We start from the raw sequence: 21542 nt of genomic DNA on the forward strand, positions 1-21542 counted from the left end.
CCGGCACGGCAGAAGCAAGCTGGTTCCTGCGTCCGTAGAATCGGGGGCGATCCATGGAAACAGAAGGACGAATGCACAATGCTGTATCTGGACAAGAGCAAGTTCAGATAGAGATCAGTGTGTGAGAGTCTATGCAATTTGTCTCACCTTTTATTTAAAAAAATTTGCGGGCATGGACACGAGATGCAGGTGTTAAAAGTGGGCGGACTGTGTACTAATCCTGTCGAGTGACGTTGAGGCCCATTAAATTAAAGTATAAATACACCATCCATTTTGTGTATTCAATGCACATTCAATTGATAAAGTCTTTGATAAAGTCTCTTTTGAGACGAAACGCGTTAGAGCTGTACACCCTATGTATGCTTTTTCGTTTTTTCATGAATAAATAAAATTTTTATTAACTTGGAGCTTGGTTGATTCCGAGTATTCGGGGAGCAGTGACCATCATTTCTACCATTTTTGCTACGCTATTTACCGGCTGGAGCACGCACGGTGATCGGATTGTGTGAGGGGGTCCTTCATTAATTTTCAGCGACAACAGGCGGAAACGGGCAGCTTATCATGAATACCGGTCAGCTGACACATGGTGTGGGACACAGGGTGCGGTAAGAGAAGCTGAGGACATTGTGAGTATCCCATTGCCTATATGGCATTTAAATTGCTTGTTATTTAGATTCCTAAAGCTTATAACCCCCCACCCTGGCTGAGTCCATTTTCAACACACCGAAGACACTTTATTTACTTATTTAATCCCCCCCACACGCTGACACAACCGAAGGAATCAGAGACATTTGTTTTACAACATTTTTTACTACATCATTGCTATTGACAGAGCATCATTTTTTTTTTAAGGTCTGTTCCTCATTTTTCCACATTCAATACACATCGGATTGCTCTGTGTGTGCTCGCATTTTTTTTCTAACAGCAGCGATGCCAAAGAAAAGGATTTCAAAAGATCTCAACTTGAGAATAAGGCATATGTACCAGAATGGGCACGGCATTTCACAGATCCAACACTGGTTAGTTGCTTCGGGCCATGGTTTAGCAAAAAGCAGTTAGTTATCATGCGCATGGGAAGGCCAAAAACGTCAAAAGAAATCCGACCGTCACTACCAAGTACAGTACTACTTATTGTCCTCCATAACTCTAACAACGTCTTGTACTGTACGCCTGTGTTTAATATTTTATTAATATTTACAGTACATTTCGACTGTACAGTATAACATTTTTGCCATTCTTACAATCAGTCACTAGCTTTTTAATTCTACACTACAGTAATGTACTGTATTCTGTACTTTAGGAGGTGGTGGGTTAGTGTAATTGTCACGTACGACCCCCAGCTAGCACGCGACTTGCATACGGGACAAGGGTTAATACCGACGCTTGCAAGTGCACCCACTCTTCACCCCCTCAAGGGTCCCTCAAATGAGTTGTATTTCTCAAGCCGTCCCAACATACCACCGCCACGAACAGCACACAAGTGAGCACGTGACTTTAGATATGCAACCAGGGTTAATACACAAAGGCTTCTCTAGCAACCCCCCTTTCTCCTCTGCAAGGAACCAGCGAGTTAGCATTAACCCCCTACTCAATTGCACATCATAACCATCCACTGCCACCACCTGAGGTTATGCACATATGATAAAAGATCTTAGACTAAAATATCCGCCAGGGCCTCAGGTCCCTGTTTATTATAGGAAAAACTATGAACTTTAACACAAAATCAGTTGTAGTAACATGTGCCCGAATTCGTAAGTTATTCTCTCCAGAGCGTGCATTAGTTCATTCAGAGCCCAAAGCATTACTTATTAAATGTTTTAATATATATAAAAATACAGTGCTTAGATTACAGAAAAGGTATTACCAAATACATGAACAAATACAGAACAGCTTCTTAAAATAAAATGATAAACATAAAAGAAAATCTATACTTCACCACATGACACAGATTTTCCCCAGAGAGGTCGCTGGTAAGAAACATTGAAATAGCCCGTATCTCGTCTCAAAATACTCCTCTGTAGGATGCGCATGCGCGGCAGGTTGGAGATGGAAGTGTAACTGCACAGCTCCTCCAACCGCCGGCAAATATTAGCGAATGAACAATATTAAAACCAAACCTGGACATTCTAAAACTAGCGCCAGCAACATCTAACACACCCCAGATCATTATCTGAAACCGGAGGAGAGATGGCAGCGACTAGACAAAAAACCCGGCGCAAATCCGATGTGAGGGCCTACTTCACCGGCCAGGGCAAGACCGGAGCAGCCGAAATGTCAGCAATGTCGGACTCGGACTCGGCACAAGATATGGAGGGAGCCGCGGCTGCAGCGGGTCAGTCCCGCATAATAAAAAAAGAGATCTCCCGCTTACTTGTGGACCTGAAAACATTTTTTAGGGGAGAAGTAGAGGGGCTACGAAAAGACATTCTCCAAATTGGCACACGAACGCAGGAACTGGAGGAGCAGATGGAGGATAGCTCCAAGCGGCACCAGGAGACGCACTTGCGGGTCCAGGCCCTAGAGGATAGAATAACAGACATGGAGTCCCGCCAAGAGGATAGTGAAAATAGGGACAGGAGGAACAATCTGAGGGTCCGGGGCATCCCTGAGGAAATTCTGGACCCGGAGGCCCTGTTGACCCGATGGATGGCATCTATTCTCCCAGGCAAGCCAGAGTCTGACCTGAGGATGGATAGGTGCCATAGGGCGCTGAGATCACGTCCGCTACCAACGAACCCCCCTAGAGACGTTATTCTGAGGCTCCATTACTTTTCAATAAAGGAGGAGGTGAGCAGGATCGCCCGGGCCACTCCACACATCACATTCGAAGGCATTACACTCACAGTGTATCAAGATATATCCCCCCTCACCTTGGCAAGGAGGAGAGCTGTGGGCCACATAACTAAAGAACTCAGGGATCAGGAGATCCGATACCGGTGGGCATTCCCATTTGCCCTAGTGGCCATAAAAAATGGCCGGCCACATGTGCTAAAGCACCCGTCGGAGGGGGTGAGCTTCTTGAAGAAGCTGGGGGTCAGAGGGACCTCAGACTCCGCTTCTCGGGGAGCCCAAGAGGAGCAACCAAAGGATGTACCACCGAGACGTTCGGGATCCTCCTCCCCAAAAGAAAAAAAAGACAAGAGAAGGCAGTGGGGGGTGGCAAAAACCCCTGAACGTTCAAAGTTGCCAAAGTTAATAAAGTTCTGAAAGTTTTAAGGCGCTGCAGTTTTCCCAGTTTAACCCCCTGAAACAGTCACTCAGTGTGGGCAGCATTGGAGGACAATAGGGCAAGACAAGGAGGCACAGGAGGTTGAAACTAGCCCAAAGTTCTTTTGCCACGTTTTTTCTTTGTCACCAAAATGGCTACCCCAGGCTTACCTGCTGCAGCAGAAGGAGCTGAAGCGCGGGGACTCCAATGGCGGCCAAGTTCTCGGCGGGAACGAATGCTCCGGGAGTGGGAACCGCCCTGGGACCCGCCTATGGATACACCTTCTTCCCGCGAGGAGCTGCCTCTAAATGCGACTGCCTTGCCCAGTCTGACGACATCTCTGATCCGGATCTCGCGAGAGTGGGAGCTCGTTCGGGCAGACCGGAAATAGCGGAAGTGAGGTGGAAAGACCGGATGTCTCGTGGACCCGGAAGTGAATCGGTCCTCCCTGGCGGGGGTACGCGAACTCCGCCGCTGGGGAGAGACACGGGTTGGGGCAGCGGTCGGAGGTGGTCTGAGCACGGGACACATGGAGAGCGGTAGATATTGGCATAAGAAGAGACTGACATTGGGGAAGAGGGCAGAGTAAAGCCGGCCGGCAGAGGGATAAAGACGGAGCAAATATACTAGCGCCCATATAAAGGGGAGGGGGTCCTGGCTAAGGGACTCATATCTAAATGAGGAGGGAGGAGGGGCGAGGACCGTAAGGGGCACTTAGATTAGGATTAGCAGGGGTAGTTTGGGGGAGGGGCGGGAGGGAGGGCAGGTGGAGATAGTCATAGATAAAGTTGGGGATAGAGTACAAGATAGCAGTTAGGTTTTGGTTACCTTTAAATGCCGGCGGGGGGGGGGGGGCAGGTTGCCACTCTACGTGCAGGCATGTACGTCGACACCAGGGAAGGGGACTTGGCCAGTTTCCCTGGCAAAGACCCGGTTATTCATGGCAGAGATGGTGGGCCATGGAACTGGATCGAGGGGGAGGGAGGTCCAGAGAGAGAAGATCTTTACCGGGCAATGAACCCGAGGTCCAAAGAGACCAACACGGTTCTTTTTGTTTTTATGTGTGATATGTATATGTGTTTTTCCCTCATGTTTTATCCCTTCCTCACCCTAGCCCCAAAAGGTGAAAGACAAGAGAAGTTCTACAGGTGCCAGCACTACGGCTCACAAGTCCGTCAAGGGATTCTTGATCTGGGTAAGCGTAAGAATGATTATAAATTACGACTCTGCACACACCACAGTATGCGATGGCGGTAACTTTATCACAAAATGCCAAGCGGCTCAATAGTCCACATAAGAGGAGGGTCGCATTTGCGGAGTTTAAAAGGAGAAGAGCCGACGTAGTCTTCTTGCAGGAGATCCACTTTAGTTCAAGAACAGCCCCAAATTCCTAGACTCACACTATCGACAGATATACCTATCTTCAGGTGAGGAAAAAAAAAAAGGAGTAGCTATTCTGATACATAACAAGACCCCATTCCAGGTTGAAAAGATCAAACGAGATCCTAAGGGACGATTCATTGTCCTGGTGGGACTCCTCAAGCAGTCTAGAATTACACTGGCCTGTATATACGCACCCAGTGAAGGGCAACATTATTTCTATGACACATTTTTCCAGAAGCTACAGCAGTGGGCAGAGTGACACATAGTCTTGGGGGGAGACTTCAATACAGTCATGGACCCGAGAGTTGATCGCTCATCGTCCCAGCATCTCCAGAGGAGGGAGGGCAATATCCCCTTATTGAAGGGTCTAAAACAACTTGGTCTGGTAGACATATGGAGAGAGCAACACCAAGGAGACCGTAGTTACTCCTTTTATTCCCATCCCCATGACAGCTACAGTAGGATTGACCACTTCTTTGTATCTGGTAGAATGGTCCCACAAATAGCCGACACAAGTATACATGATATTACATGGTCGGATCATGCATCAATAGAGCTAAGATACAGCCAAATTGGATCTGTTAAGCCGGGAGCAAACTGGAAGCTAAACGAATCTATAATTAAAATACCGCATATACAGAAACAAGTCAAAGCCGAAATTTCGAACTATTTTCTGACAAACAAAGGCAGTGTGGAATCCCATTCTATGTTATGGGAGGCTCACAAGGCCACAATACGAGGGGTACTAATTGGTATAGCAGCGGGTAGAAAAAAAAAAAAGGAAGCCAAATTAACTTAGCTATATCAAAGGTTACACGAGCTCTCTATACTACATAACCGGACAGGTAGAGATGACACATTGAAGGAGTTGAAGGATGTTAGGATTGAACTAAATCTCCTCCTTACCTCCAGAGCTGAGAAAGACATGAGTTGGACACAGAGGAAGTTTTATGAGAAAGCTAATAAACCGGATACTATGCTAGCCACCAGACTCCGTAATCGGAAACCAAATTTTAATATTCATTCTATTAAGACAGCAGAGGGACAGATCTCCTCTAACCCCAAAGTTATAGTGGGGGAGTTTGCGAAATTCTACGCACAGCTATACAATGGGGAGAAGGTGGTTCATAACGCTAAGACAAGTAGTAAACTGCGGAAATTCTTAGCGGACGCAGCCCTACCACAATTGACCAGATTAGAGCGAGAGGCAATCCAACGCGACTTTACAGGGGAAGAATTGGCAGCGGTAGTAAAAAACCTAAAAGGCGTCAAAAGCCCCAGGCCCGGACGGGTTCTCCAATCTGTATTATAAAAAATTTATCGGAGTCTTAGCTCCGCACATGCTCCAGCTGTTTAATGGAGTACTAGCAGGAGAGCCGTTCACGGAACAGATGCTCCAGGCGTCGATCTCGGTAATTCATAAAGGGGATAAAGATCCCACAAATTGCCAAAGCTATCGGCCAATATCACTAATTAATACAGATGTTAAAATCTACTCTAAATTGCTGGCCAACAGATTGAGTGTCATCCTGCCGAGGCTAATCCATCCGGATCAAGTTGGCTTCATTACTAATAGACAAGCGGCCGACAATACTAGAAGGATTGTGGATATAGTAGACTTTATAGGAACCAACGAGATCCGAAGCGTAGCCTTAAGCCTAGATGCGGAGAAGGCCTTTGACAGGATTGACTGGCCATACCTAGAGTCCACGCTCGGAGCATTTGGGTTTGGAGGCATATTTCGGCAGGCAGTCAAAGCATTATATTCCGCACCAGCAGCTAAGGTGGTCCACCAGGGGTTCCCCTCGGATTTATTTCCAATTAAAAGTGGCACGAGACAGGGGTGCCCGCTTTCGCCCCTGTTATTCGCCCTATGCATCGAGCCACTTGCAGCACAAATCCGGAACAACGCTGATATCTCTGGAGTACAAATCCACTCCCAGGAACACAAAGTGGCTTTGTACGCAGATGACATAATTCTAACTCTTACTAAGCCGCTCATCTCGCTACCTAATCTGTTCGAGCTTCTAGAGCGTTTTGCCCAGATCTCTGGATTTAAAATAAACCAGACTAAATCAGAGGCTTTAAGCTTTAACTTACCCAGAGAGATGGAGAAGCTGATAGAACTCAATTTTGAGTTTAAGTGGCGTCCTACATCCATGAAATACTTAGGAGTGCACATCACGAAAAAAGTAGGCTCTCTATATCAGGCTAATTATCCCAGTCTGCTGAGGACTCTCAAAAAAGAGCTGCAGGAGTGGAAGGCATATGGTATTTCTTGGTTGGGGAGAATATACAGCATCAAGATGAATATCCTTCCCCGAATTCTATATCTGTTCCAAACTCTCCCGATAGCCGTGGTACGAGCGGACATTACAGGGCTTCAAAAATCAATCTCACATTTTATTTGGAACGGTAAAAAACCACGGATTAAGGTAAAATTGATGCAGAAAGCTAAGGAAGCTGGTGGTCTGGCGGTTCCGAGCGTCATATCCTACTACAAAGCGGCGCAGTTGTGCCAGATTACGCAGTGGCATGGAGATCCGGAGCTCAGGCGGTGGGTGGCGCTGGAGAGGGAGATGTGTGCCCCGCTTGAGCTCAAGGTCCTGATCTGGTACCCGAGGACACGGGTGAGGGATGTTCTCGTTCCACTGACCTCTGTTCTCAACTCACTCTCGGTTTGGGAGGCTACTAAAGGTAATCGCTCGATAACCTCCAAATACACACTTATGGCTCCCTTATATGGCAATCCAGATTTTGCTTCAGGTTTGGCAAACAAGAGCTTTCTGATATGGCGCAAATTGGGGATTAGACGATTGAAGGACCTGGAGGGTAGTGGCAAGATTAAATCCTTTGAGCAATTAGTCGGAAACAGACATACCTAATACTGAATTTTTGAGGTACCTCCAGGTTCGGGCATACTACAACACACACCCGGTGAGACCACCGTTAACGAATTTTGAACAGCTCTGCGTGCGCGGTGCAGACACGCGGGGACTGATCTCTGCCTTATACAGAGGGGTGGTTAGTACTGACTCGAACAGGACAGACAAACCCCGTATTATGGTACAGTGGGAGGAGGATTTGCAGGGCACATTAGAGGACGAGGACTGGTCTGCGGTGTTTAAAGCTGCAGCTAGTAGCTCCATTTGTACGACATTAAAGGAAAACTCATATAAGGTATTGTTACGTTGGTACCTCACCCCAGTTAGATTAGCAAAATTCATCCCGGGCTCTTCCCCGTTCTGCCCTAGGCAGTGCGGGGAACAGGGGGATTTGGTTCACATGCTGTGGTCTTGCCCGAAAATAGTGCCTGTCTGGACCCAGATCCGTGATTGGCTGCAGCGGATCTTCTTGGGGCTCAAAATTCAGCTGGACCCGTGGCTATTTTTATTAGGCAAACCAACAAATGATGTATCTAGATCGGGTAACAAGCTGATAGCACACTTTGCTACAGCTATGAGGTGTGAGACCGCAGCACTGTGGAATCAGAATGCGATTCCTTCTATAGATAAAATCAGAAACAGAATTTGGTTCATATGCCGAATGGAGAAGTTAACGAGTTTAGTTAACGATTCGGGCGATAAATTCGAAAAGGTCTGGTCATTATGGTTGGCCCAGACTGATATTCAGGGGGTGAATGGTGCCACAATATGGCTTTAATAGATTTAGGTGAGTTCTCCTTGGATGGGTGGCTGGGAGCTAGCTATGACGGACAGACGGAAGGGACCCCCCCGGGGCTGTGTGATACACTAAATAAATACGAACAGGAAGTGGCAGTGGATTTATCCCGAAGACCTTTGTGAGGTAGAGTCGGGCAAAGCGCTAGCAGCAAAGATGCATAGCACCCGAAGACAAGCTAAAGGTGGTTATTCTTCACCGATCCCTTCCCCCCCCTTCCCTCCCTCCTCGCCTTCCCCCCCCCTTTTTTTCTCCCGTGTCGTCATTGGTATGTTGTTGTCTTGTCCTGTTATCTCCCCATCATGTGTTTGTTTTATGTAGTTTGTCCTAGACAGTTCGATGTATACTACGGATAATTTGCAACATCCTGTACGTCCATGTTTGTATGCACAAAAAACTAATAAAGACAAAGTTGGAAAAAAAAAAAATAATCCTCTGTAGATATCTAGCCCCCACCACACTTCTCCCAGAGTAAAACTCCTCCCACCCCAGGACGTTTAAAAACTGCTTTTCCTATCTAAATAACTTCATAACTTCAGTTCAGTAATACAGGTAAACCCCATTATAACGCGCCTCGTTATACCGCGATTCGGTTATAACGCGGTTTTCCCGTGGCTCCCGTTGAAAAAATTTTTTTTGGACACTGCACACCCTCTACACACACTGCTCATTGCTCACACTGCACACACTGCTCACACTGACACACACTGCACATTGCTCACACTGACACACACTGCTCATTGCTCACACTGACACACACTGCACACTGCACACACACTGACACACACTGCACACACAGCAAGGTAACCCAACCTCTGCGGTGCCTCTTCAACATTAACCCCCTCACAGCCAGGGGAAAGGGTGTCCGAGCGTCCGGTGTCCCCCCCTCCCCTCTCACTGCCTGTGTGCTCCTGTGTCAGTGCCCTGGATGAGCCCCCGCAGTATGCCCGGGCTGTGTGTGTGTCGGTGCCCTGGATGAGCCCCCGCAGTATGCCCGGGCTGTGTGTGTGTCGGTGCCCTGGATGTGCCCCGCAGTATGCCCGGGCTGTGTGTGTGTCGGTGCCCTGGATGAGCCCCCGCAGTATGCCCGGGCTGTGTGTGTGTCGGTGCCCTGGATGAGCCCCCGCAGTATGCCCGGGCTGTGTGTGTGTCGGTGCCCTGGATGAGCCCCCGCAGTATGCCCGGGCTGTGTGTGTGTCGGTGCCCTGGATGTGCCCCGCAGTATGCCCGGGCTGTGTGTGTGTCGGTGCCCTGGATGTGCCCCGCAGTGTGCCCGGGCTGTGTGGGCTGGTAGGATGGCACGGTGCAGCGCGGGGGAGCAGGTAGATGGGGGTAGGTTGGTGGTACGGCCGGGGCGGGGGGTGGGACGTCATTGTGCTGTGGGGGGGTGGCGGGGCCCTGCGCTGCGGCTGAGTGGCAGGACGACCCTGCGCTACGGCGGGCCCTGTACTGCTACGCGAGGGCCCTGTGCTGCGGCGGGGGGGGGGGAGGGGCGGTTAGCGGTCTTCCGGAGACTACTTACCTGTCTCCAAAGCAGCACATTCCGACAGCGATCACTTTCAGAAACTTATGCAGGCACCCCTCACGTTCGCCGTGCGCATGCGCATGTGCCGTGCGGCTCGTGAGATGTGGATGTTGCCTGCCAGTTCCCTCTGCTCCTCTGCGGTTCGTCGTGTAATGACCCAGCGGGGTCATGTGACGTCACGGCATGGCAACGTGACCCCGCGGGGTCATTTTACACCAGTTAAAGTTGCACAAACATGACATTAAAGTTTGTTAAAACTATTAAAAATTGAATAAAAATGAACACAAATGAAGTGATCACATATACTGTACCCTGTATAATAAAAAAAAAAAAAATACTGTACTGTATAATCAAACATTGTACATTAATAAAGTGACACGTACACACACCTCTGACCCCTCTGCCATTTTAATCATACAACACACTGTGCTGTCTGAGAGCTGGTAAAATACATACTGTACTCAGGTACTGTACTTAAGCCCTCCAGATCAGTTGTTAAAAGCCTCAGGTTTTCAACACTAGGAAAAAACTGAAGACCCCAGGCAGGTAGAAATGGCGGAAACTTCAACCAAACGTAAGAGGTTTACTGTCAAAGAAAAAATTGCTGCGCTTGACAGAATAAAATCTGGAGTCACGCAAACCAAAGTGGCTAGAGACCTAGGACTGAATGTGTCTTCAGTTCGCGGATGGAAAAAGGAGGAGGAGAAACTTCGTGATGCAGTAAAATCCATAGAAACAGACGATGGAATGAAGCGTAATCGTTTGCGTGAACCTAAAGACAGCCAGTTGGATAAAGCTGTTTTTCAGTGGTTTGTCCAAGAAAGATCCGAAGGCATACCTCTGTCTGGACCCCATCTGCAAACGCAAGCCAAAAAGTTTCACAGCCAACTTCACGGCAGTGCTTCAACCTCCTTCGCGGCAAGTAGTGGATGGCTAGATCGCTTTAAAAGGCGACATGGAATAAGTAAAACCGCTATATCAGGAGAGATACGGTCAGCTGACGATGAAGCTGCATGCACGTACCCTGCCCAACTTCAAGAGATAATTGAAGATGGTGGCTATACCACAGAACAGGTTTATAACTGCGATGAGACCGGACTGTGTTTCAAAATGCTACTGAATACCACTCTGGCCTGTAAGAATGACGACCAGCGTGCACAAGGCTTTAAACAAATGAAAGACAGAGTGACTGTACTTTTTTGTGAGAACCAATCTAGAAATCACAAACTGAAGCCACTTTGTATTGACAAGTTTAAGTCGCCGCGGTGCTTCCACCATGTGAACATGGGTACTATGCCTTTTGCGTATGACTTTAGCAGAAATGCCTGGATGACTGACAGTATTTTCGAAAGGTGGTTTCATCAACAGTTTGTACCAGAGGTCCGTAAAAACTTACGTCAACAAAGGCTGGATACAAAAGCTTTGTTGTTACTTGACAACTGCCCTGCACATCCCCCGGCCGATAGCCTAATAAGCCGAGATGGAAAAATAAGGGTCAGCTACTTGCCCAAGAACACGACATCCAAAATACAGCCGCTTGATCAAGGCATTATTGCAACCTTTAAGATGAACTTTTGGAAAACAATGATACATCGAATAATCACAAGTGAAGATTCTGTTATATCATTTTTAAAGAAAATGAATCTAAAAGAAGTTTTTTATATTGGTGGCGAAGCTTGGGAAGCGGTCACACAAATGTGCATTGCGAAATGTTGGCGAAACACATAACAGGTGCACGTCCTGTGCCGGCTGACGCCGAACTCGCCAGTGACAGTGAGGACGATGCTGATTTTGAGGGGTTTACGGAGGAAGAAGTCGCCGCCGCAAATCAGTTACTTGCAAACTATGTGAACGAAGGCCTCACAGAGCAGGAAATTGCCAATGCCGAACGAGTCATGGAACCGTTCATTGATACGGAAAGTGGGGCTACAATTGACTCTTGGGTCGATGGGGACAGCAGCTGTCCTACTCATGAACATATGACGGGCTCGGAAATCATTCAAAGCCTTACAAGTGAAAATACTGATCTGGATACTACAGAAGACGATGAGGATGAGGAACCAGACCGCCACCAAAGATCACTGAGGCGCTGGTGGGATTACAAACAGGACTTCAAATTCTAGAGTCAGAAAACGTCGATTCTATAACAATCCTACAATTAAAAAGAATCATTGAAATCGTGAAAAAGAAGAAAAGAGATGCACTGAAACAGACAACACTTAATAGGTTTTTTAAAGTGTAATCTCCAGCTGGTTTTATTACAGTATGTTCAGTACAGTATGTTTTGTTTTGTACAGTTGTTACATGAGCACAGAGTGCATTACACGGTTTTCAGTATGTGCTGTATATACAGTGCATACTACAGTATACAGTATGTGTTTTTTGTGTGTTCAGTACTTTATTTACAGTACAGTATTTATGAGAAATGAACAACACGACAATTGGTGTTTTAAATACAGTACTTTATTGTTCAATGCATCAATAAATGTGTTAATACTGTACGATTGTGCATTTTCTGTATTTTTCATTCTACTGTTGATGTTTTAAACACACACACACTCACACACACACACACTCTCACACACACTCTCACACACACTCTCACACACACTCTCACACACACTCTCACACACTCTCACACACTCACACACACTCACACACACCAGCACCAACACCCGCTCTCGCCCCCCCCCCCTCCTCCTGCGCAGGCAGCGGGGACAACGGTGGGGAGAAGGCGAAGCGGGGACCGGAGGGGCATCCCCCCTCCCATCTCCTGTCCCGCGGTGACAGGTTGAAGCCAGGACCGGAGGGGCATCCCCCCTCCCATCTCCTGTCCCGTGGCCTGTCACGCGGTGACAGGGGGAAGCGGGGACCGGAGGGACATCCTCGCTCCCATCTCCTGTCCCGCGGGATGAATATGCGCTAAAGCGGCGGCCATTTTTTTTCCGCGACCCCGTTAGTAACGCGGTGGTCTCGGGGTGGACCCCGAGGACCGCGTTATAACGGGGTTTACCTGTACTTACTGGCACGAGAGACATATTAATACATTCCGGCACACATGACGCTCCCAATGAGACTAAATATTACCGTGTAATACTAAAATTAAGAGATATTAATATCTGTCTCTTAGTGCCTGCTAGACGTCATGTGTCTTTAATCATTATTTGCGACTCAGTCCCACGGATACACACATGTAACTTTTAGCATGTTCAGCCGAGGACATCTCATGATATTCTTATATTTAATAAGGCCACTCATTCTGATACCGCCTTCTGTAGCCACACCCCTGGCCCCCATAAAACCCCTTGTAAAGAAATGCTTTGAAGCTGGGCCTCCTGTGTAGAGAATGTTTGTCACGGGTGCTATATTTCACACCCAATGCTCCAGACAAGGGCCTAGCTGTCTCTACCAGCAATATACACTTGGCCTGCAAATTAGGTATTAATTGTTACGCCGGTGCTGCCCGCAGACCAGACCCGTCCCCTGAGCTGAAGGGGGAAGTGGTAATACGTGCACCCGCAGCAAAGGGAGCGTGTCCGGAGTGTGGTATGAAGCGTTGCCAGGCCAGGTGTAGTAAGGTAGACAATACTTGCCGGTACCGGTTGTAGAGATAGAATGAAGGATGCCTCGCCGAAGTCAGGGAGTGGAGAGTGGAGATAGGTCGTTGTCCAAGCCATGTTCAAGGGGTTACCAGAGTGTGCGTTGTCCAAGGAGTGCCGAGATCGAGAGCCAGAGGGGGTAGTCGTACAAGCCGCGTCAGAACCTGTGAAAACACAGAGAATCCAGAAGTACTTCCATACAGAGACTATGTCGAGCAAAGACTGAGAGCAGAGAGGAGCTAGATAAAGCAGGAAGGTCCAATTAGGAACGGAGGCGGGACAGGAAGAGCTACAGGGAGACACTGCAGATTGGTGCAGGCATAACAGGCCAGGCGAGTGTTGTTAGTAACCTGAGTATGCCCGTGCAGTGTGCGGGGGCGGAGCCTCAGGTCCGGGGGACGGGAATAAGAGTGTGCAGACTGAGCGTGCTCCGTAACTCGTGTACGTGTGTGAACCGAGCCAGTGGATGGTGCAGGTGTGCGTGCAGGAGGGCGTGGGCGCGCCCGGCGCTGAGCAGAGGAATCGCTGAGGGGAGTGATCCCGCGACGGCGGCAGGGGCGAGGAGCCGTGGAGGCCGGTAAGGCAGGATTGTTTTGTGTGTCCAGGGGCTCCCTGCGGGGAGGGAGTGTTCTGTGTGGGAAGCGAGGAGAACACCGATTCCTGACAGTACCCCCCTCTTCAGGAACGGCCTCAGGACGGTCCAAGAACGGTTTCTATGGAAACTTTTTCCTGAAGGACTTAAGAAGGGCCGGGCATGAATGTCCTTTGAAGGCACCCAGGATCTCTCTTCAGGGCCAAAGCCCTTCCACTGCACCAAGAACTGGAGCTGACCCCTAGATAGGCGACAATCCAAAAGAGAGTGAACTTCGTATTCCTCGTTATTTTGTACAGTAATGGGATCCGGTCTACGAGTCTGATCCGGAAAGAAGTGACTGGAGATAAATGGTTTTAAGAGGGACACATGAAAGACATTGGGAATCTTCATACTGGGTGGTAGTTGGAGCCGGAATGCCACGGGATTGATTTATTCACAAATAGGGAAGGGTCCCAGGAACTTAGGTGCCAGTTTAGGAGATGGTACCTTGAGGTGGATATTCCTAGAGGAGAGCCATACCAAATCCCCTGGTTTGTAACTGGGCGCCGAACGACGACGACGATCGGCCTGTAGTTTCGATCTGCGGGAGGAGTTGAGAAGGGTAGACTGAATCCTGGACCATGCGGTTTGGAGGGAAGAAATGTGTTCATCTACGGCTGGTACTCCAGAAGGAATGTTGGGGATGGGAAGACAGGGAGGGTGGAACCCATAATTTATAAAGAAGGGTGACTCCCGGGTGGACTCGTTTTTTGCAGAATTGACGGCATACTCTGCCCAAGAGAGGTGTTGAGCCCAATCATCCTGGAAATCGGATATAAAACATCTCAGGTACTACTCCAGGGATTGATTGATTCTCTCCGTTTGTCCATTGGACTGAGGATGATAGGCGGAAGAGAAGGAAGAAGAGATGCCCAATCTCTTCGTGAAAGCTCTCCAAAATTTGGATACGAACTGAGAACCTCTGTCAGAAACAATGGACGAAGGGATCCCATGAATCCGGAAAATCTGCTCCGTAAAGATATCAGCAAGGGCGGGGGAGGTGGGTAATCCTTTAAGTGGAATGAAATGGGACATCTTCGAGAACCTGTCCACGACCACCAAGATAGTGTTCATTCCTCTGGACCTGGGCAACTCCACGATGAAGTCCATAGAAATGTGGGACCAGGGGCGGTCGGGAACTGGAAGGGGTAACAGAAAACCCTGAGGCTTTTGACCGAGAGTCTTGCTTTGAGCGCACGTGGGGCATGCGCGGGTAAACTCCAGAATATCTTGAGACATCCTTGGCCACCAAAAATTATGACTAATGAGAACAGTAGTCTTCTTAAAACCTGGATGACCTGCAGATTTAGAGGAGTGACCCCAAGACAGGACCTCTGGAACAAATTTGGATGGAACAAAGAGTTTGTTGTTGGGAACGACCAAGTCCTTGGGAATGCGTCTCTGGGAGTGCAAAATCTTGTCAAGATTCTTGAAAGTAGACGTGGCGAGAATCCTCTCATGTGGAAGGATAGTCTCCAACGATTCCTCTGGCCTCTCTTCAGAAGAATGTATTCGGGAGAGTGCGTCTGCCTTTACGTTCTTGGTCCCGGGGATATAGGACAGGTGAAAATCGAATCGAGAGAAAAAAAAGAGCCCAACGAGCCTGTCGTGGACCAAGGCGTCGAGCGTTCTCTATGTAAAGAAGGTTCTTGTGGTCCGTGAGAATAGTAAACGGCTCTTTTGACCCCTCCAGCAGGTGTCTCCACTCTTGAAGAGCCATCTTCACGGCCAGAAGCTCCCTGTTACCCACGTCATAGTTCCTCTCGGCAGACGAGAATTTCTTGGAAAAATATGCAATGGGATGTAACTTATCTTGGGGCGTGGGTCTCTGGGAAAGAACGGCACCAGCGCCGCAATCAGAAGTGTCGACCTCCAGGACGAAGGGAAGTTCGATGTTAGGATGACGGAGAATAGGTGCGGATATAAAGGCTTCCTTGAGTGTCTCGAAGGCGGAGATGGTCTCGGATGACCAAGCAGAAGGATCAGCTCCTTTTTTGGTGAGTGCAGTGAGGGGTGCCACAATGGTGGAAAAACGCTGTATAAACTTACGATAGTAATTAGCTAACCCTAAAAAACGTTGTATGGCCTTGAGAGAGTTGGGTCTTGGCCATTAAGTGACTGCTTGAAGTTTACCGGAGTCCATCATAAACCCCTCATCGGAAATGATATACCCAAGGAACGGAGTAGAGGTCTGATGAAATGTGCACTTCTCCAGTTTGGCGTACAAATGGTGTTCACGGAGACGGGAAAGGACGTAGGAGGTGTAGTGTATATGGTCCTGGAGATCTTTGGAAAAAATCAGGATATCATCCAAGTATACAATAACAAAAATATTGAGTACCTTACGAAAGACGTCGTTGATGAAATCCTGGAAGACAGCGGGAGCATTACATAAGCCGAAAGGCATTACCAGATATTCGTAGTGTCCACTACGCGTGTTGAAGGCCGTCTTCCATTCATCCCCCTTCCTGATGCACCAGGTTATAGGCACCACGTAGATCCAACTTGGAAAAAACCTTGGCCCCCTATAATTTATCGAACAGTTCGGTAATAAGGGGAAGGGGGTAACGATTTTTAATAGTGATGTGGTTTAAACCCCTGTAGTCGATGCAAGGCCTCAACGACCCATCCTTTTTCTTGACGAAGAAAAACCCAGCCACTGCTGGGGAATTGGAGTGACGAATAAAGTCTTTCTTGAGATTCTCCTGGATATATTCATCCATAGCGTGAGATTCTGGTAACGACAAGGGATAGGGCTTGGACTTGGGTAGGGAGTAACCTGGAACTAGATCGATCGGACAATCGTAAGTCCTGTGTGGCAGCAAGAGTTCTGACTGTACCTTATTGAAAACGTCCCGGAATTGATGGTAAACGGAAGGTAGAATAACTTCAGGAACAGAGGTATTGGCCAGCAGTTGATGAGTCTCGTCTGACCTCGGCCTCCAGGAAATGGGAGCAGAGGAAGTCCAGTCAATGAGAGGATTGTTAAGCTGTAGCCAAGGAAGACCAAGGGTGATGGGTATCCTAGGAGCGTGAATGGCATCGAGAACTAAGATCTCCTTGTGCAGATGTGAGGACAGAAGCAAGGGAGCTGTCTCTAAGGAGATGTGGGCCGGGGTAAGAGGACGTCCATCGATACCAACGAGTGCGATGGGAACCTTCTTTCTCACGAGTGGTATGCGGTTTAACCTGGCGAATTCAAGATCCACGAAGTTTCCTCCAGCTCCTGAGTCAATGAAAGCGGCGGTAGAAGTCTTGAACTTCTGAAAGGGAGACTGGAAATGTAAGTTTTAGGGAGTTCACCTTTAGAAAGGGGACGTGGAGACATTACACCCAGAGAGAGCCCCTCTGTACTCACTGGGTGTTCCTGTTTCCCGGACGCAGTGGACACTCCCGAACCAGATGTTCCATGGATCAGCAGTAGAAACACAATCCCCCGGCGTGGCGGAACTGCCGTATCGGTGTGCGGATGTGTTGTACCCCCAATTGCATTGGCTCTGGCAACTCCAGTGCAGGAGTGTTGCTGGGAGTACTGGAGAACGGAACTTGAAAGTTATGGACGCGAGTGCGCTGACGCTCTGAGCGGCGTACCTGGATACGTTGATCCACTCGGACAGCCAAATCAATGAGGACCTCCAATTGATCCGGCCTGGATTGGCGAGAGAGTTCATCCTTGATGGGATCTGCCAGGCCTTGCCAGAACATGGAGACGAGAGCCTCTTGTCCCCAGTTAGTCTCGGCTGCTAGAGTCCGGAATTCCACAGCATACTGCGTCACCATTCGCCGTCCCTGAGTTATCTGGAGGAGAGAAACAGATGCCATCTCCCGTCGAGCGGGAGAATCGAATACTTGTTGAAACTCGGCTTTAAATGCCGGGTAATCTTGGGTAAGGTCAGAACATCGCTCCCAAACCGGGGAAGCCCACGCCAGGGCGCTGCCAGTGAGGAGGTAATAAATGTAGGCTACCTTCTTGCGATCAGTATTGTAGAGATGGGGGGCCATTTCAAACTGCACCTCACACTGGTTTAGGAAACCCCTACAATCTTGCGGTTCACCTGCATAAGGCTTGGGGGGAGGAATCCTTACATTTGAGCTGCTAACTGCGCTTGCGGAGTGGGGGTTTACATCTGGCGGGGTCGCGGTCGGTACCCTGTCTGAGAGTACTGCGACCTGGCGTGTAAGTGTCACAATTTGATCCGCCATGGCCTGGTTTTGTTGAAGCAGATTGGAGAGAAACTGTTGAAGTTCGGTCTGGTCTGCGTCTTGTGGGCTCGACATAATGTTACGCCGGTGCTGCCCGCAGACCAGACCCGTCCCCCGAGCTGAAGGGTGAAGTGGTAATACACGCACCCGCAGCAAAGGGAGCGTGTCCGGAGTGTGGTATGAAGCGTTGCCAGGCCAGGTGTAGTAAGGTAGATAATACTTGCCGGTACCGGTTGTAGAGATAGAGTGAAGGATGCCTCGCCGAAGTCAGGGAGTGGAGAGTGGAGATAGGTCGTTGTCCAAGCCGTGTTCAAGGGGTTACCAGAGTGTGCGTTGTCCAAGGAGTGCTGAGATCGAGAGCCAGAGGGGGTAGTCGTACAAGCCGCGTCAGAACCTGTGAAAACACTGAGAGAATCCAGAAGTACTTCCATACAGAGACTATGTCGAGCAAAGACTGAGAGCAGAGAGGAGCTAGATAAAGCAGGAAGGTCCTATTAGGAACGGAGGCGGGACAGGAAGAGCTACAGGGAGACATTGCGTGTGAACCGAGCCAGTGGATGGTGCAGGTGCGCGTGCAGGAGGTCGTGGGCGCGCCCGGCGCTGAGCAGAGGAATCGCCGAGGGGAGTGATCCCGCGACGGCCACAGGTGCGAGGAGCCGTGGAGGCCGGTAAGGCAGGATTGTTTTGTGTGTCCAGGGGCTCCCTGCGGGGAGGGAGTGCTCTGTGTGGGAAGCGAGGAGAACGCCGATTCCTGACAGTAATATACACCAAACCCCCTCTGTACTTTTCACACCCAACGTCAATCAAGCCTTTTGAAGCCCAGATATTTCTGAAAATACACCACACATTTGTGTTTTCCTAAAACTGTAGCTCATTAACCCCTTAAGCCCCAGAGGGATTAACAATACCCAATATCTCATGACATTATCATGACAGTAATCATTTCAAAAGATTCTGTTTTCTTTCAACTAATAATCCTGCAGTCACTGTTCACACACACACACACACACACACACACACACACACACACACACACACACACACACACACACACACACACACACACACACACACACACACACACACACAGTATCAACAGCTTTTATGCCTGTTATTGGTGGGTGATAGGAGTGACTGGGTGTGTGACTCAGTGCAGGTTATTGGGATGCTTTATTTGAGGGGCAAATTATTTAATATATTCATACTGTATACTGTAGCGCCCAAAGTGTACTCACAGTACAATAAGTGCAGCAGCAAAATCAGACAATAGGAAATCTGTGCGCGATTGGGATGCTTAATCTGCCTACTGTAACAAATTGTTCTGTTTTTCTTTACACTGTAGGGCGACAACTCATCTGGTGGACCAACTAAGTGAAGCGAATGATGAGACGTGTGCCACAAGGGTAAAGAATGCACTAGAGGCAACTCACAAAATCAAAGCATCTGAGACCAATATCAGGCTGATGAGACGGAAATTGGGATGGAAATACGGGCGTTTTAAGTACAGTATACGTCACCCATGTTTTTCCTTTTTTTTTTTGACTACTGCTTTTCCTTTTTCCACTATGGTTGTTATTCCCCACCTCCCTCCCTCTCCAGACTTGTGGTTTCTTGTTTAGCCCCCTATTTTCATGTAAGGCTCCCTCCTGGCCTACTGTACAATAGGGTTGACCTTCTTTATGCACAGAAATCAATACAGTATACTGTATTGTTTCACTACATTACTGTTAGTTTTCTATAGATGTCTTTGACTTATCTGGGAACCATCCTATCTCCAGTATTTAGTACCTCTAACATTTTTCCTTGTCATTACAAAGTGTATCCTATGATAAGGGAAGCAAACAAAATAAAAAAAAGAGTGGACCAGGCACGGGCATGGATTGAAAGTGGCGAGACTTTTCAGGATGTCATCTTTACTGACGAGACAATTGTAGCGCTTGAGAGATTTGCCCGTTTTGGATTCTCCAAAAAAGGACGCCTATCTCTGAAGCCGCGTCCCAAGCACCCAGTGAAGATGCATGTGGTGGGGTGCCATCTCTAGACAAGGACCAGGATGCATCATTATCTTTGAGGGTAAAATAATGCACAAATGTACTTGCTGTGGCCTTATGCACTGGACAGCTGTACTGTACAGTATTTTGTACCCTAATGTTACATTTTTCTTTTCTTGTTTCCAGGAATCATAAATAAAGCGTTCTTCCAAGAGCACATAATTACACATGTTGTTGAATACATAAAGAATGATTTCCCATCTGGTCACCGGTATTTCCAGAACAAAAATCCGAAACACACCGCGTCTACGGCTCACATTCTTACCAGCGGTATCAACTGGGTTAAGACGCCAGCGGAGTAAGTTGGGTATCCATTTCTCATTGTTTTACACAGTTTACTGTATATCTCCTTAAGTAATTCACCTGTTTTCTCCCCTCCTACTGTATTACAGATCACCAGATTTTAATCCCATGGAAGCGGTATGGCATGAGTTGAAGGATTAGATCAGAAAAGTGTGGAAACCATCAAAAAAGGATTAATTGGAAAAGGAAATATTGAATTTCTGGAACATACTCACCGTAGCCAGATGTGATAAATATATTGATCATATTGCGACTGTGTTGCCTATTGTTTTACAACGTAATGGCCAGGCCTCTGGAAAGTAATAAGGCACAGCTAAGTATGATACAGGTACAGTAAGTATGGCAGTAAAACTAACCATGTCTGCAGTAATTGTTTATTTTTATATTCAGAGCAGCAGCAAAAAAAGGAAGGGTTTTATTGTGTAAGATTACAGTACTGTGTTTATGTACAAAGCAGCATGTATCTCACACAACCCCGCCACCCCCCATCTCTCCCCCCTCCCCTATCAGTAGTTACTGTATAGAAATTAGTTTAAGAAAAAATAAATTAAAAAAAAAAAATGTTTTTAAATAAAAAAAATACAGTGTATATATATAATATTTGTATTGTTTATTCAATTATTTCTGTTAATGCACAGGTCAGTATGATACAGGTACAGTAAGTATGGCAGTAAAACTAACCATGTCTGCAGTAATTGTTTATTTTTAGTACTGTATAATAAAGCAATACAGAATCAAATGCAACCATAACGAAGAAAAAGACAAGCCTGTACAGGAATTTAGAAAGAAGAGCTAGTGTACTGAATTTTTGTATTATTCATTACCCAATAAAATTCTAAAGAAAAATACTCTAAAGAAAAAAGTCTAAAGAACAATTATTAATGATTTGATTCTACTAGAGCAGGCCTGCACAACTCGTAAAGCGAGAAGGGCCGAACTGCTCCAAGAAAAAATT

General features: G+C 47.7%; 1 protein-coding gene across 1 annotated transcript in view; it reads right to left on the reverse strand.

Moving 5' to 3' along the window:
- Window positions 1–21542, reverse strand: part of LOC142488026 (uncharacterized) — a 130706-nt gene that overhangs the window by 94610 nt on the left and 14554 nt on the right. The window contains 1 exon segment of the mRNA XM_075588371.1: window positions 20803–20879. The gene's annotated coding sequence lies outside the window, so the exon portion shown is untranslated.

This window comes from Ascaphus truei, chromosome 2 (assembly GCF_040206685.1).
Source record: "Ascaphus truei isolate aAscTru1 chromosome 2, aAscTru1.hap1, whole genome shotgun sequence".
NCBI lineage: Eukaryota > Metazoa > Chordata > Amphibia > Anura > Ascaphidae > Ascaphus > Ascaphus truei.